This window comes from Balaenoptera musculus, chromosome 10, assembly GCF_009873245.2.
Source record: "Balaenoptera musculus isolate JJ_BM4_2016_0621 chromosome 10, mBalMus1.pri.v3, whole genome shotgun sequence".
NCBI classification, from domain to species: domain Eukaryota; kingdom Metazoa; phylum Chordata; class Mammalia; order Artiodactyla; family Balaenopteridae; genus Balaenoptera; species Balaenoptera musculus.
This window is the reverse complement of record NC_045794.1, coordinates 82,560,707-82,579,022: the sequence shown is the minus strand read 5'-3', so window position 1 is coordinate 82,579,022 and position 18,316 is coordinate 82,560,707. Positions and strand designations below refer to the sequence as shown.

Below are 18,316 nucleotides of genomic sequence, written 5' to 3'. Positions count from 1 at the left end.
TCCAGTGGTTAGGACTCTGCACTTTCACTGCCAAGGGCACGGGTTCAGTCTCTGGTCGGGGAACTAGGATCCCGCAAGCTGCATGGCGTGGCCTAAAAACAAAATAAAACAAAAACCCCCCAAAACAACAACCAACTCTCACTGTTTGCAGATGACATGATACTATATGTAGAAATCGTAAAGTTGCCACCAAAAAACTATGATATAATAAATGAATTCAATAAAGTTACATGATAAACAATTGATATACAAAAATATGTTGTTTCTATACACCAACAATGAACTATCAGAAAGAGAAATTAAGGAAGCAATCCCATTTAGAATTGCATCAATAAGAATAAAATACCTAGGAATAAATCCAACCAAGGAGGTAAAAGACCTGCTGTTCAGAAAACTATAAGCCTCTACTGAAAGAAATTGAATATGACACAAAATAATGGAAAGATATACTGTGCATATGGACTGGAAGAATTAATATTGTTAAAATAACCACACCTCCAAAGGCAATCTACAGATTCAATGCAATCCCCATCAAAATACCCATGGCATTTTTCACAGAACTAGAACAAATAATTCTAAAATTTTTGTGGAAACAGAAGATCCTGAGCAGCCAAAACAATCTTGAGAAAGAACAAAGCTGGAGGTATCATGCTCCCTCATTTCAAACTATACTACAAAGCTATAGTAATCAAAATAATATGGTACTGGTGCAAAAACAGACACATAGATCAATAGAACGAAATAGAGATCCCAGAAATAAACCCACACTTATATGATCAATTAATCTCTGACAAATGAGGCAAGAACATACAATGGGGAAAAGACAGCCTCTTCAATAAATGGTGTTGGGAAAACTGGACAACTACATGCAAAAGAATCAAACTGGACTACTTTCTCACACCATATACAAAAAAAAAAACCCTCAAAATAGATTAAAGATGTAAATATAAGACCTGAAACCATAAAACTGCTACAAGAAAACATAGGCAGTATGCTCTTTGACATCAGTCTTAGCAATATTTTTTTGGTTATGTCTCCTCAGGCAAGGGAGGTAAAAGCAAAGATAAACAAATGGGACTACATCAAACTAAAAAGCTTTTGCACAGTGAGCTAAACTATCAACAAAAGAAAACAGCCTACTGAATGGGAGAAAATATTTGCAAATGGTATATCCAATAAGGGGTTAATATACAAAATATACAAATAACTCATTCAACTCAACATCAAAACAAACAACTTGATTAAAAAGTAGAGGATCTCGGGCTTCCCTGCTGGCGCAGTGGTTGAGAGTCTGCCTGCTAATGCAGGGGACACGGGTTCGAGCCCTGGTCTGGGAGGATCCCACGTGCCGCGGAGCGGCTGGGCCCGTGAGCCACAGCTGCTGAGCCTGCGCGTCTGGAGCCTGTGCCCCGCAACGGGAGGGGCCGCGATGGTGAGAGGCCCGCGCACCGCGATGAAGAGTGGCCCCCACTTGCCGCAACTGGAGAAAGCCCTCGCACGAACCGAAGACCCAGCATAGCCAAAAATAAATAAATAAATAAAAAATAAAAGTAGCTATAAAATTTAAAAAAAAAAAGTAGAGGATCTGAATAGACATTTTTCCAAAGAAGGCATACAGTTAGTCAACAGGCACATGAAAAGATGCTGAACATCACTAGTGGTCAGGGATATGCAAATCAAAACTGCAAAGAGATATCACCTCACACCTGTCAGGATGGCTGTTATCAAAGACAACAACAACAACAACAACAAAAAACCCAAATAACCAGTGTTGGCCAGGATGTAGAGACAAGGGAACCCTCCTGCACAGATGATGGGAATGTAAACTATTGTCGCTGCTATGGAAAATAGTATGGCAGTCTCTCCAAAAATTAAAAATAGAACTAGCAGACAATCCAGCAAATCTACTCCTGGGTATTTATCTGAAGAAAATGAAAACAGTAGTTTGAAAAGATATATGCACCCTTATGTTCATTGCAGCATTATTTATAATAGCCAACATATGGAAGCAGCCTAAGTGACTATCAATGGATGAATGGATAAGAAGGTGTGGTATGTACATACACAATGGAATATTACTCAGCCGTTAAAAAAAATCTTGCTGTTTGTGACACCATGGATGGACCTAGAGGGTATTATGCTAAGAAAAATGTCAGGCAAAGAAAGATAAATACCATTGAATGTAAATGAATAAGAAAATATAAACAGATTCATAGATATAGAGAACAAACTGGCGGTTTCCAGAAAGGAGGGGGTGAAGGGATGAGTGAAATAGGAAGAGAGATTAAGAAGTACAATCTTCCAGTTATAAGTCATGGGGTTGTAATGTGCATCATAGGAGATATAGTCAATAACACTAATAAATTTGTATGGTGTTAGGTGGTAACGACTTATTGTGGTGATCGTTTTGTAATACATAAAAATATTGAATCACTATGTCATACAGCTGAAACTAATGTAAGTCAATTATACTTCAATAAAAATACTTTATTGCTAAAAACTGTCCATCATCTGATCTGAGCCTTCAGAGAGTAATAATCTTTTTGCTGGTGGAGGATTTTGCCTCGATGTCAATGGCTGCTGACTCCATCAGGGTGGTATTTGCCGCAGGTTGGGGTGGCCGAGCCAATTTCTTAACAGAAGATCATAATGAAGTTCGCTGCATCAACTGACTCTTCCTTTCGTGAATGATTTCCCTGTAGCATGTAAGGAGGTTTGATAGCATTTTACCCACAGTAAAACTTCTTTCAAAATTGGAGTCAGTCCTCTCAAACCCTGCAGCTGCTCTATCAACTAATAAGTTTATGTAATATTTGAAATCCTGTTGTCATTTTAATAATCTTTACAGCATCTTCACCAGGAGTAGATTCCATCTCAAGAAACCACTCTCGGGCTTCCCTGGTGGCGCAGTGGTTGAGAGTCTGCCTGCCAATGCAGGGGACACGGGTTCAAGCCCTGGTCTGGGAAGATCCCACATGCCGTGGAGCAACTAGGCCCGTGAGCCACAACTACTGAGGCTGCGCGTCTGGAGCCTGTGCTCCACAACAAGAGAGGCCGCGATAGTGAGAGGCCCGCGCACCGTGATGAAGAGTGGCCCCCGCTTGCCACAACTAGTGAAAGGCCTTGCACAGAAACGAAGACCCAACACAGCCAAAAAAAATATAAATAAATGAATAAATAAATTAAAAAAAAAGAAAGAAACCACTCTCTTTGCTCATTCGTAAGAAGCATCTCCTCATCCATTAAAATTTTATCATGAGACTGCAGCAATTCAGTCACATCTTCAGGCTCCATTCCTAATTCTTGTTCTCTTGCAGTTTCTACCACATCTGCAGTTACTTCCTCCACTGAAGTCTTAAACTCCTCAAAAGTCATTCATGAGGATTGAAATCAACTTCTTCCAAACTCTTGTTAATGTTGATATTTTGACCTCTTCCCATGGCTCATAAATGTTCTTAGTGGCATCTAGAATGGTGAATCCTTTCCTGAAGGTTTTCAATTGACTGCCCAGATGCATCAGAGGAATCATAATCTATGACAGCTTAGCCTTACAAATGTATTTCTTAAATCATAATACTTGAAAGTCAAAATGACTCCTTGATCCATGGGCTGCAGAATGAACGTTGTGTTAGCAGGCATGAAATCAACATGAATCTTGTACATCTCTATCGGAGTTCATGGGTGATCAGGTGCTTGTCAGTGAGCAGTAATATCTTGAATTTTTTTTTTTCTGAATAGTGTCAACAGTGGACTTAAAATATTCAGTAAACCATGTTGTAAGCAGATGGACTGTCATCCAGGCTTTGTTTTTCCATTTTTAGAGCACAGACAGAGTAGATTTAGCATAATTCTTTAGGGCCCTAGGATTTTGAGAATGGTAAATGAGCATTGGCTTCAACTTGAAGTCACCAGCTGCATTAGCTCCTAACATGAGAGTCAGCCTGTCCTTTGGTGCTTTGAAGCCAGGCATTGACTTCTCTCTACCTATGAAAGTCCTAGATGGCATCTTCTTCCAATATAAGGCTGTTTCTCTAAATTGAAAATCTGTTGTTTAGTATAGCTACCTTTATTAATTATCTTAGCTAGATCTTCCGAATAACTTGATGCAGCTTCTGCATCAACACTTGCTTCTTCACCTTACACTTTTCTATTTTGGAGACAGCTTCTTTCCCTAAACTGCATGAACCAATTTCTGCTAGCCTCAGACTTTTCTTTTGCAGTTTACTCATCTCTCTTGGCCTTCATAGCATTGAAGAGAGTTAGGGACTTGCTCTGGATTAGGTTTTGGCTTAAGGAAATGTTGTGGCTGGTTTAATCTATCCAGACCACTGAAACTCTCTATATCAGCAGTAAGGCTGTTTCACCTTCTCATCATTTGTGTGTTCACTGCAGTAGCACTTTAAATTTTCTTCAAGGGCTTTTCCTTGGCATTCACAACTTGGCTGATTGTTTGGCGCGAGAGCCCTAGCTTTTGGACTGTCTCAGCGTTCAGGATGTCTTCCTCATTAAGCTTAATTGTTTCTAGGCTTTGATTTAAAGTGAGATAACATGCGACTCTTCCTTTCACTTGAACACTTATAGGCCACTGTAGGGTTGTTAATTGGCATCATTTCAATATTGTTGTGTCATGGAAACAGGAGGCCTGAGGAGAGGAAGAGAAAGGCTGGTTGGTGGAGCAGTCGGAACACACATTTATCGATTGTTTTCCTTTTTACTTGGGCACTGTTCATGGAGCCCCCAAACAATTACAGTAGTAACATCAAAGATCACTGATCACAGATCACCACAATATAATAATAATGAAAAAGTTTGAAATATTGTGAATTATCAAAATGTGACATGGAGACATGAAGTGAGCGAATGCTTTGGAACAAAGGCAATTATAGGCTTGTTCAATGCAGGGTTGCCAGAAACTTTCAATTTGTACAAAATCTGTGAAGCACAGTTATGTGCATCGCAATAAAATGAGGTATGTCTGTAAATGTATAATAATGTAAATGTATAATGTGTATAAGTAAGTATATATGCATATATATATGTGGTGTGTATTTTTAAATCTATAATTTATCCTGGGTTCCTTCCTGCTCCCAAATTAATGATCAATTGTACCATCATCATTCCTTGAATAGTCCAGCCTTTCTCAATTGATTTTTTTTTTTTTTTTGGCTGCGTTGGGTCTTCGTTGCTGCGTGCAGGCTTTCTCTCTAGTTGTGGCGAGCAGGGGCTACTCTTCGTTGTGGTGCTCAGGCTTCTCATTGCGGTGGCTTCTCTTGTTGTGGAGCAGGGGCTCTAGGCACAGGGGCTTCAGTAGTTGTGGCATGCAGGCTCAGTAGTTGTGGCTTGCGGGCTCTAGAGTGCAGGCTCAGTAGCTGTGGTGTATGGGCTTAGTTGCTTCGCAGCATGTGGGATCTTCCCGGACCAGGGCTCGAACCCATGTCCCTTGCATTGGCAGGTGGATTCTTAACCACTGCGCCACCAGAGAAGTCCCTCTCTATTGATTTTAAATGTTACATTTGCATACATTTCCCTGTTGAACTTAAAAAAAATTGTGGTTAAATACACATTTAATATAGTAACCATTTAAAAGTATACCACCACTCTACTTTCTATCTCTTGATTTTGACTACTCTACCTCATTTAAATTGGATCATATCAGTATTTGTCTTTTTGTGACTGGCTGTTTTACTTAGCATAATGTCCTCAAGGTTTATCCACATTATAGCATGTTTTAGAATTTCCTTCCTTTTTAAAGCTGAGTAATATTCCATTGTATCTATGTACCACATTTTGTTATCCATTCATCCATTGATGGATTCTTGGGTGGTTTCCACCTTTTGGGTCTTGTGAATAATGCTTCTGTGAATATGGATGTGCAAATACCTCTTTGAGATCCTACTTTAAGTTCTTCGGATAAATACCCAGTAGTGAAATTTCTGAATCATATGGAAATTCTAGTTTTAATTTTTCGAGGAACCACCATACCGTTTTCTATAGTTCCCCACATCATTCATTTCCACCAGCAATGCACAAGTGTTCCAATTTCTCCACATCCTCATCAACACTTGTTATTTTCTGTTTGTTTTTTTTTTTGATAGTAGCTATTCTAATGGGCTTCAGGTGACATTTCATTGTAATGTTAATTTGCATTTCTCTAACAATTAAGTGATGTTGAGCATATTTTCATATGCTTGTGGGTCATTTGTATATCTTCTTTGGAGAATGTCTATTGAAGTCCTGTATCCATTTAAAAAATTTGATTATTTTATTGTTCTCTTTTTTTTTTTTAACATCTTTATTGGACTATAATTGCTTTACAATGGTGTGTTAGTTTCTGCTGTATAACAAAGTGAATCAGCTATACGTATTCATATATCCCCATATCTCCTCCCTCTTGCATCTCCCTCCCACCCTCCCTATCCCACTCCTCTAGGTGGTCACAAAGCACCGAGCTGATCACCCTGTGCTGTGCGGCTGTTTTCCACTAGCTATCTGTTTTACATTTGGTAGTGTATATATGTCCATGCCACTCTCTCACTTCATCCCAGCTTACCCTTCCCCCTCCCCACCTCCTCTAGTCCATTCTCTACGTCTGCATCTTTATTCCTGTCCTGCCCCTAGGTTCTTCAGAACCTTTTCTTTTTTTTTGTTTTTAGATTCCATATATATGTGTTAGTATATGGTATTCGTGTTTCTGTTTCTGACTTACTTCACTCTGTATGACAGACTCTAGGTCCATCCACCTCACTACAGATAACTCAGTTTCATTTCTTTTTATGGCTGAGTAATATTCCATTGTATGTATGTGCCACGTCTTCTTTATCTATTCATCTGTTGATGGACACTTAGGTTGCTTCCATGTCCTGGCTATTATAAATAGAGCTGCAGTGAACATTGTGGTACATGACTCTCTTTGAATTACAGTTTTTTCAGGGTATATGCCCAGTAGTGGGATTGCTGGGTCATATGGTAGTTCTATTTTTAGTTTTTATAGGAACCTCCATACTGTTCTCCATAGTGGCTGTATCAATTTACATTCCCACCAACAGTGCAAGAGGGTTTCCTTTTCTCCACACCCTCTCCAGCATTTATTGTTTGTAGATTTTTTGATGATGGCCATTCTGACCAGTGTGAGGTGATACCTCATTGTAGTTTTGATTTGCGTTTCTCTAATGATTAGTGACGTTGAGCATCCTTTCATGTGTTTGTTGGCAATCTGTATATCTTCTTTGGAGAAATGTCTATTTAGGTCTTCTGCCCATTTTTGGATTGGGTTGTTTGCTTTTTTGATATTGAGCTGCATGAGCTGCTTGTATATTTTGGAGATTAATCCTTTGTCAGTTGCTTCATTTGCAAATATTTTCTGCCATTCTGAGGGTTGTCTTTTTGTCTTGTTTATGGTTTCCTTTGCTGTGCAAAAGCTTTTAAATTTCATTAGGTCCCATTTGTTTATTTTTGTTTTTATTTCCATTTCTCTAGGAGGTGGGTCAAAAGGGATCTTGCTGTGATTTATGTCATAGAGTGTTCTTCCTATGTTTTCCTCTAAGAGTTTTATAGTGTCTGGCCTTACATTTAGGTCTTAATCCATTTTGAGTTTATTTTCGTGTATGGTGTTACGGAGTGTTCTAATTTCATTCTTCATATGTAGCTGTCCAGTTTTCCCAGCACCACTTATTGAAGAAACTGTCTTTTCTCCATTGTATATTCTTGCCTCCTTTGTCATAGATTAGGTGACCATATGTGCATGGGTTTTTCTCTGGGCTTTCTGTCCTGTTCCATTGATCTGTATTTCTGTTTTTGTGCCAGTATCATAATGTTTGTTTGTTTTTTTTTCAAAATGAAGCTTCTTTTATTTTTTATTATTACACATCCCAATAAAAATATAAATAGTTCCCTGTGCTATATACTAAATCCTTGTTGCTTATCTATTAACATACTGTTTTGATGACTGTAGCTTTGTAGTATAGTCTGAAGTCTGGGAGCCTAATTCCTCCAGCTCCATTTTTTTTTCTCACGATTGCTTTGGCTATTCGGGGTCTTTTGTGTTTCCATGCAAATTGTAAAATTTGTTTGCTTTAATTCTGTGAAAAAATTCCATTGGTAATTTGGTAGGAATTTTATTGAATCTGTAGATTGCTTTGGGTAGTATAGTCATTTTGACAATATTGATTCTTCCAATCAAAGAACAATGTATCACCTCACACTGGTCAGAATGGCCATCATCGAAAAATCTACGAACCATAAGTGCTAGAGAGGGTGTGGGGAAAAGGGAACCCTCCTACACTGTTGGTAGGAATGTAAATTGGTACAGCCACTAAGGAGAACAGTATGGAGGTTGCTTTAAAAACTAAAAATAGATCTACCATATGATCCTGCAATCCTACTCCTGGATATACTTTGGGAGAAAACCATAATTCGAAATGATACATGCACCCTAGTGTTCATTGCAGCACTATTTACAATAGCCAGGACATGGAAGCAACCTAAATGTCTATTGACAGAGGAATGGATAAAGAAGATGTGGTATATATGTACAATGGAATGTCACTCAGCCATAAAAAAGAATGAAATATTGCCATTTGCAGCAATATGGGATGGACCTAGAGATTGTCATACTGAGTCAAGTCAGTCAGACAGAGAAGGACAAATACCATATTATATCGCTTATATGTGGAATCTAAAAAAATGGTACAAATGAACTTATTTACAAAACAGAAATAGAGTCACAGATGTAGAAAACAAACTTATGGTTACCAGGGTGGAAAGCGGGGGTGGGGGCAGGGATAAATTGGGAGATTGGGATTGACATATACACTACTATATATAAAATAGATAAGTAATAAGGACCTACTGTATAGCACAGGTATCTCTTCTCAATACTCTGTAATGACTTATATGGGAAAAGAATATAAAAAAGAGTGGATATATATATAACTGATTCACTTTGCTATACAGCAGAAACTAGCACAACATTGTAAATCAACTATACTTTAATAAAAATTTTTAAAAAGTTTATGTCTAGGCATGGGGTTTTAAAAATGTGTCATGGTGCACACAAGTCATCCTTTTTGATATCAAGATTTTGTCCTTCAGTTTTGGGAAATACTTTTCGATTTTTTTCTTTGATTTATTTCTTCCTTCACTTTTATGCTTCTCTTTTTACCTGAGTATTTACTAATTTGGTGTTGAAGTATCTGCATTCATCATTTTTGTCTTTCATTTTTCCTCTCTTTGGTTTTTCATTCTCTACTTTATTTTCCCATTCTTTATTGATTTTTATATTTTAGCATCATATTACTTCCTAAGAGATTTTTTTCTTATTTTGAGTGTTTTTTTCTCAAAACATCCTGTTCTGTACTTTTTTTAAAAAAATAAATTTATTTATTTATTTATTTTTTGCTGCCTTGGATCTTCATTGCTGCGTGCTGGCTTTCTCTAGTTGCGGTGAGCTGGGGCTACTCTTTGTTGTGGTGCGTGGGCTTCTCTTGTTGCAGAGCATAGGCTCTAGGCACGTGGGCTCAGTAGTTGTGGCTCGTGGGCTCTAGAGTGCAGGCTCAGTAGATGTGGTGCATAGGCTTAGTTGCTCCGCGGCATGTGGGATCTTCCCTGACCAGGGCTTGAACCCATGTCCCCTGCATTGGCAGGCGGATTCTTAACCACTGTGCCACCAGGGAACTACCCTGTTCCGTACTTTTTGGCTATGGGTATTTACTTGTAAGAGCTGTTGTAAGAATGTATTTCAAATCTCATAAGTCATATTGCAGAAAGAATGCTTTTATGCTTAGCAGAGAAGGTAAAGTTGATAGGCTTCTGGTCAATCAGCTTATAAAGGGAGTAACCATTTGGCTGAGTTAGAGGTGACAAGTGCATGACCACAGAATATTTTTTGACAGAGTGGAGCACGTTGCAAGTTTTGAGTTTTTAGTGAGTTTTTAGCTAATTTTTTCAGGATCTTAATTCATTAACATGGTGTTTGAGAATTACCTACAATATGGCTCCTGTTACTCTCCCCTCTGTCATGCTGAAAACTAGAGTAATTGCCAGGAACTGGAACATATATCAAGTTTCCAGATTCTGAGCGTTTCCATAAGTCTTTTTCCAGTACCTGAAATGCTCTTCCTTTTTTCAACATCTATTAACCTACCCATCCGTAGTAGGTACACAACAAATATTTCCTCTCATGCTTTTCAAACCAAACAGACATATGGTGTCTGTATGCAAATTTGGAAAAGGAATAAATGAGAAAATAAATATTTTCTCTTGAAGACCTTCCCTGAGAAAAAAATGATTACAACTGGAAGAATAATAATTCCGTAATTTGGATATGTTCTCAGAAGGCATGCTTTGTGCCCTCTACCTCATCTCTCACAAGCAGCCTTTAAGATGAAGAAACTGAGGTACAGAGAAGCTAATTAACTTGTTTTTGGTGATATAGTTATGAACTAGCAGAGGTGAATATTCCATCACAGGTGTATTTGGCCCTACAGCCCAGAGGTCCTCCTTTTTTATAACTCTTTATCATTCAATCGTGCCTTCTAAGAGTACTATTCACATGTACATCTTCAGATGTTTTTTCAACAAAAGCGTGGAAATGGGTTGACCTGGCCCTTCCTCCCTTGGAAAAGGGCATATCTGATTGTGTCAAAGATAACTGCTAAATGTTAATTGATCATCAGTTCTATTAGGAAAAGAATTAGTGACAGTTTCTGATTATTTTAGTGTCTCCAGAAAATTCTATTGTGGCTTATTCTGAGTTTGATCTTAGTTGCAATTAGGAATGGATTCTCTATTTACATTTAGAAATCCATTTCAGATTTCTCTGTTTTTCTCTTTGTTAGTTTAATTGCATGGGTTATTCTTTCATTACTTGCCCTGCCTGATATTTCATTGTTGAATATCTGTATCTTTAATTTTAAATGTGGTTCCTTTTCATATAATCTGGAAGTATGGATAGGATTTTAAAAAATGGTTAACAGCTTGGTATAATCAAAAGAGTCAGGTAGACCTAAGTTTTAATCTTAGCTTTGCAACTTAGTAGGAATATGCCTTTGGTCAATCAGATAACCTGTCTATACTTTTTTCCTCATTTGTAAAAGAGGGAACTTATACTTACCTTATAGGGTGATATGAAAGTTAGAGAATGTGTTTAAAACACATAGAATAATGCCAGACCCATAGTGACCTCTCAATAAATGGCAGCCATTATTTTTTGATCCCTTTTAAAAGTATAAACCATTATACCTTTTAAGAAGTCATCCAGTCTCTGCTTCAATATCCCCAGGGATGAAAGCATGTTCTGTAAAGTCCCTGCTCTAACAAACACAAGCTGTGGGACCTCAGAAATAAATTAGTTCAAGTCTTTATTTCATCATTCATAACATGAGGATAATAATATTACCTACATCCTAGTGACATAGTGAGGAATAAATGACATATACTGCTTATATTAAGTACTTGTAATAGTGTATAACACTCAGTAAATGCTCAATAAATGTTAACTATTAGAAACAGTAAGAGTAGAGCACTTCCTAATAATAATACATCCTGAGTCACCTGCTGTATTGTTTTCCATAGCAAAAGTTGTTCAAATTCTTCCTTATCTGTGATAATTAATCATAATGAAGAATATACTGCAATGTGAATTACTTTTAAACTTGATTTAAAAAGTAATTTTAAATTACAGTATTTCAGCCAGCAACCCACTCTAGCTACCTACCTACCCTTGTAAGCCCTTAATAGATATTTGCTGAATGAATCATCTATGGCATGGGTCTGCAAACTCTCTCTTGTAAAGGTCAGATAGTGAATATTTTAGGCTTTGATGCCATATGATCTCTGTTGTAATTTATTTAATAAAAACCTTATTTATGAAAATGGGCAGTAGGTTGGATTTTTGCTGAAATTTACTGACCACTGGTCTATGGAATAAAGAAATTAGAAATGTCAAGTGCCTACTGATAGTGAAATCCATGTCAGTATGGGTCTACTTGGAAATACTTTCAGGTGAGAAAATGTTTTATCCTGTCCAGAAAAATGGAAACTTAGAGATAAGGCAAAAATGTATTCCCTGTAGGTAAGAAGTCTCCAAAGTGCCAGTTTCTAAACTTTTAAGCTCAAAGCACAATTTCACAGAGATAATTTTAGATGTTCAACTTAAACACATTTTTCAGCAACTGAAACCACATTACAGTTGGTATAGAACCACTCTGGAGTTTTAGAAACTGTATTCTAAATGAGAGGTATACCCTCTGTGGTATGTGAGATGGGTACTTCTTCCAAGTGTTAGTGAGCAACTAGTTGGTGCAAAACTATTAATCTATAGAAGTTAAGGCCCAATGCAAATGCTTTTTCCTTCCTAAAGTCTTACTCAGTCCTCCCCTGCTAGAAACAATCTCCTTTTTCTTAATATTCAAATAACTTATTTTTGACATCTGTGGATCTCTCCCATTTAATATTGTTATTTATATAGTTATCTAGTATCTATTCTTTTAGGTTGTAAGCTGCCTGAAGGCAGTGTCTGTGTTTGACAAACGTTTATGCTCCAGCATGCTCTGCCTTATGCCTTGCATGCAGCAGCCACTCAGGCCATGCTTATTGAATTCCTAATTTTTCTTTGTGTCCTTATAGGGAGATAAGCATTCTCTTATAAAAAGCATTCTCTTTGGCAATCTGAGTTCTAATTCTCTCTTGATCACTTGCTAACAATATATCCAGCCTCTCTGAATCAGCCTTGATTTGCACATCTGTAAAATGAGCATAATTCCAACACTACATTGTTTTGTGAGGATTAAATGAGTTAACAAATGTCAAGTGCCTACAGAAAACCTAGCACATAAAACATTAGCCTTTATTATGTCTAAAGGATGTTTTCAGTTTTTCTTTTTGTTTTACCCACTATTCTATGATACAAATATTCTAAAAAGTACTAATTAATAACCCGTTAATAAGTAAATGTCAACAATGCAAAAAAAGGCAAATGACATCTCCACTGAGTGGGAATTAATAAAATGTTATCATGTTGTTTTCTGCATCTGTCAACAAATATTTTATCCATTATACTTCTTACAGTTACCTTAGCAGTGAAGATAAAGCTCTATTTAATTTGAATGAACTCCTAGAAGGAGTTCTATTTCTTGCTTTAATTCTGTGTCCAAAGTGAGATTTGGTTCTACTTACTAGGCTTCTACATTCTGAAAACAGATAAAATTAATAGGAATTATAAGGGAACTTGTTAAAAAAAAAGTGGTATCCATTATCTTTTTATATCCTAGTAATGATCAGTATGTATTTTATACTGGAAGGGAGAAACAACCATAAATAGATGAAAGATATCACCAGCCTTATTCTTTTCTTTATTTCTGACATGTTTGTGTCTAGGTATGATAATGCACCACAACTCTTCTGTGAGACTCTGCAATCCAGCCCTGCTCAGACTAGGTCAGTGATACTCCCTTCTCCATGTGCCTCTTTCCCCTGTTCTCCTGCTTCTTACCAAACCCAGCTTTCTAGGATGGTTTTGCACTCAGCCTAATTGTGTCAGTCAGCCCCTGCAGCTTCTTGCTAGTAGCTTAACGTATTAGAAAAGTGAGTAAAAAAAAAAAAAAAAAAAAAGAAAAGTGAGTAAAAAATTGCTTCTTACTGCGTGCAAGGGTGAGAGGTTGGGGTTGGTCATGAAGGGGATACATAGGACTTTAGGGAGAGAACAAGTGAAAAGGGAGAGGAAATAATAGGTGGGTAATAATGAAAGGGAAATGGTAGGGTAGATGGAGAAGAAAAAAGAAATGAAAAAGGGGAATGTAGGTTGCATTTGTAATCTTTGGTTGCAAGTGGTATATTGATTTTTCAAACATATAGTGATGATAGGAATACAAGGTGGAAGATTGTCACCTGAATGTGGAGAAGAAATTATAGAATATTATACACCTTTGATGAGCCATTTTTCATTGCAACAAGTGGACATCTGGCTACCTAAAATACGTTGAAAATTTATTATTTTAGGGGCTGATCATTTTATGATAATTAAGTTTGTAATTTACTCTTAAATTGTTTTATGCTTTAGCAACATATATTTAACTTAGAAACCAGTATATATTTCACTTCATTACATTTCTTAATGTAATCTTTAGATTTTCTCAGGTCAGAACATTTCAAAGACAAGTATTTATATAACTTCTTAGATACAGTTAATAAGGCTGGTTCATTTTAATGCCTCAATTACTTCATCTATATATTGGGTTGGCCAAAAAGTTCTTCCGGGTTTTTCATAGCTTACAGAAAAGGCCGAATGAACTTTTTGGCCAACCAGTACAAGAGGATTATACATACTTAGACAGTTCTTATATGTTTAAGTTAACCTCAAAAACAGCTTGGCATATCAGAAGTGCTTCTGTTGGAGATTATTTTGTTTTGTTCCTCAAAAAAATAGAAAAGATAATATCAAATGCCTTGCCAACTTTGTCTGTCTTTTAATTTCAGAATTTTATTTCATATTAACTTTTCAACATGAACGTTACAATTTCTTAATTCTAACTTGCTTTCATAGTTCTTTTTCCATATGTATAGTCACTTTAAAATATATTCTTATATACTTCCTCTTTACTGGATTTTTAAAATGAATTTGTTTTTACTAGTTTTAAATCACTCTACTGATACCTTGATATTGGGGCTCATGACAGGATAACTTCTGGGGACACTGGTCATTGTCCAGCATTTGGAAGAACCTAGGTCTTGTGGACTATAAGAAATAAGTTACATCATTCTGTTTCCTTTTTCATGTTCTGCTTAATGAAATGTTGCTATAGAAGAAAACATATCATAATACAGTCAATATAACAGTTTAATAGACTTAAAGAAAGAATCCTTTATAAATGCCCTAATTGCAGCCATTCCTTTGGGGGCTATCTGGGTAAGAAGCTGCCTGGCATATTGCAGACTAGAGCATGGCACCAAATATTCACCCTCTGCAAGGAGACTTTATGGACTAATCTCATCATGCCTCAGCCACCACTAGATGCCCATTCTCTCAGGTCATCTATCATCGCCCAAACGCTCATCTTTTTATTGCTCTCATCGAACTCAAATTCCCTTTCCTTATTCCCTACTGTCCGTAAATCAACCAAACCCTTATATTCTTATCCTCTCCTGTGAATGTTTCTTCATGTCTTGGCTTTATTCAGAAGTATTTATATTTATTTGTATATATATTAATTTATATCAGCTGCATTGTTGCCATGAAATTGGAAGACTAAACCATCTGTGTATGTTTGTAAAGAGAGTCCTAAGCCAAAATTGGTACCATGGACAGCTACTATTCTTATCACTCCTTTTCTTAGGTAATCATCCTTTCAACTTATATTTACTGTTTTCTTGCTATATATTGGATATTATTTTAAGTGAGGAGGATACAGTGGTAAACATTTTTCATTCTAGTAAGGGAGACAATAGCAAGTAAAGAAATAAACAAGAAGTTTTGATAGTGATAAAATCTATGTAGAAAAAATTTAATGGTAATGGAAATGAGTGATGGGGGCAAGAAATAGATGGAAAATTAGATTGCATAGTCAAGGAAGGCCGTGACATTTGAGTAGAGCCCTAATGACAGGAAGGGGCTAGACACATGAAGATCTCTGTGTTAGGCAAAGTGAAGTTTCAGTTCACTTTTGGGCACTAAGGCAGAGGGGCTGCCCTATAGTGAGTTAGGGGAAGTGTTAGAGGTTGAGGTCAAAGAGATAGTTAGGGGCCAAATTGTATTGGGCTTTGTAAATCTGGGTAAAGAATTTTGACTTTTTTGACTTTATTCTAATTCAGGTGAGAAATCATCAGAGGATTTTAAGCAAGAGTTTGTTTGATTTAATTTACATTAAAAATCACTCTGTATACTCCTGCCTGATTATATTAAGTACGTATCTGTATTCATATGTATTAGTAAAGACAAACGACCCAAGCAGAACACCAAATTGTCGAGAAGGTTTGGTGGTTCCCTGGCTTGTAAATTAGTATTCTGCAACATATATGTTCAGTTTTTTATTATTGAAAGTATTATATGCTCTTTCAGAAAAGTGGGAAAATGAAGAAAAAATTATTGACAGTCATTGTTCAAATGAAACAATTTTGATGAATTTTTGTATTTTTTTCTTTGCAAGTTTGTGAATATGTATATATATACACACATATCTATATACATACACATGCATACATATATAGTTGTCATCATGTTTTATATACATTTTGGGGTTCTGCTTTTTTATTAAACATATTCTATAGTTTTTATAAACATTTTTAATGAGAGAATATGTCACTAAGACATAGAAACATTGCTGAGGAAGTAATTTTCAAGATGGAATACAAGAATAGATAGGAATTCTCCCCATTCACTGAAGATCTTTTAGATAGATTCTGTGAGATTCATTTCACGGTAGACTGGGAAAGAAGCTTTAAACTAAAGCAACATTTTTTTTCTGAGTAAGAATTAATCCAGAGAATCAAAAGGAATGTTTTTGGTCTCTTTGAATTAATGAAAAGCATAGGATTATTACTACTGATCTGAGATGAGAAGATAAATGAGACACGGATGAAACATGACTGAAAACCATGAACATGATTATTGCAGGTACAGGACATGTTTCCGTGTGAACATACTCAGTAGAGAGATCCAATAGGAGAGATCCCACACATATGCCTCATGCATAAGAAAATTCAACTTTCAAAAAAATTGTTGGAGCATCTGTGTTACTTGTGAGTGTAAAGAATATGGAAATCCTCTACTGAGAATGGCTTCCTTACTCAGAAATAGAGAATTAATTTGATTAGCCTCACTGATTAGGAAGTGGCTAACGCTACTTAGGAAAGGCAGGTGGTACTGATAATATTACAGAGAGGTTTCTCAGTTTTAAGGATGCCATGCTGTATTACAGACACTGAGTTAAGCACAGGACATATCCTTAATGCATTGCCTTTGGCTCTAGGCTGTCACTAGACAGAGCGTGTTAATCCACTCCTTGAAGGGCCTCTCTGCTTTCTCTTCCTTTACAGCCTCCCTCATTGGGTGAGCGGGATCCTGAGGTATCTCTTTTTCTTTTTGGCTCTACTGCCCACAGCTGCTTAATCAAGACAGGCCAAAGAAGTAGAAAGTAGACAGCCTTTTCACACTTAAATTTGTATGCAATACAGGGAATATAATGCCTTGACTTTTCAGACGGAACAGAGTATGTTTTAAATTTATTTGTGATTTATTGATAAATTCACAGGGTGTATCCACATTCCACAATGGTTTGAAACAAATGAAAGAAAAATAAGTTTATGGTTGATTTTATCCTAAAAATAAAGTTATATAAGCATACTGAAATGAGGTAAGGTAAGCAAAGAACTTAGTAAGAGCTTGACATACAGAAAGTGCTCAAACACTATAGACTCTGGAGCTGGATTTCCAGGATTTAGATCCCATCTATGTTTGTTTCTTACTGGCTGTGTGACCTTGGGCAAGTTATTGAAAATCTCTGTACCTCAGTTTCAATAAGTATAAAATGATAATAATAATAGTACTGCTCATAGGGTTGTTCTGACAATTAAATGAGTCACTATGTAGAAAGTGTACAGAACTGTGTCTGACACACAGGAGTTTTAGATGTGTTAGCTCTTATTTTGTGGTGTTATTTAAGAAGTTATAGGTCACTTTTGTGTCACAAAACACAATAAAATGAAAACTATGTCAAATAAAAATATATCAGAAATATTTTGCCTTCGGTAAGATAAAGGTTTTTCTTATTTGGAATAAGAATTTTCTCTATCAGCTCTGTATCTCTGGTTTTTTGAACCCATACATTTTATGACTTTTTATTATTTTAGACTTAGGAAAAGGAGCTGTTGGGCTTCAGATCATATTCTCCCAAATACAGCTAAATTCCACTGGCATTTTTTCAAATTGACAAATTTGTTCTAATTATCTTGTTTAAATGAATATCATGAATAAGAAATATATAATATATTATTTTTTATTAAAATCTTTATTGGAGTATAATTGCTTTACAATGGTGTGTTAGTTTCTGCTTTATAACAAAGGAAATCAGCTATACATATACAAATATGCTCATATCTTCTCCCTCTTGCATCTCTCTCTCCCATCCTCCCTATACCACCCCTATAGGTGGTAATAGAGCACCGAGCTGATCTCCCTCTGCTATGCGGCTTCTTCCACTAGCTTCTGTTTTACATTTGATAGTGTATATATGTCCATGCCACTCCTCACTTCGTCCCAGCTTACCCATCCCCTCCCCATATCCTCAAGTCCATTCTCTATGTCTGCGTCTTTATTCCTGTCCTG

General features: G+C 36.5%; 1 protein-coding gene across 2 annotated transcripts in view; it reads left to right on the top strand.

The window, feature by feature from the left end:
• The window catches only part of ANKS1B (ankyrin repeat and sterile alpha motif domain containing 1B), a 953,137-nt gene that overhangs the window by 134,032 nt on the left and 800,789 nt on the right, over positions 1-18,316 (top strand). The window contains exon 1 of one of the 2 annotated variants that reach the window (XM_036866272.1): positions 13,374-13,434. The exons of the other annotated variant lie outside the window; for it this stretch is intronic. The gene's annotated coding sequence lies outside the window, so the exon portion shown is untranslated. Of the gene's footprint in view, positions 1-13,373; positions 13,435-18,316 lie in introns of those variants that run through there. 2 annotated transcript variants of the gene reach the window in all.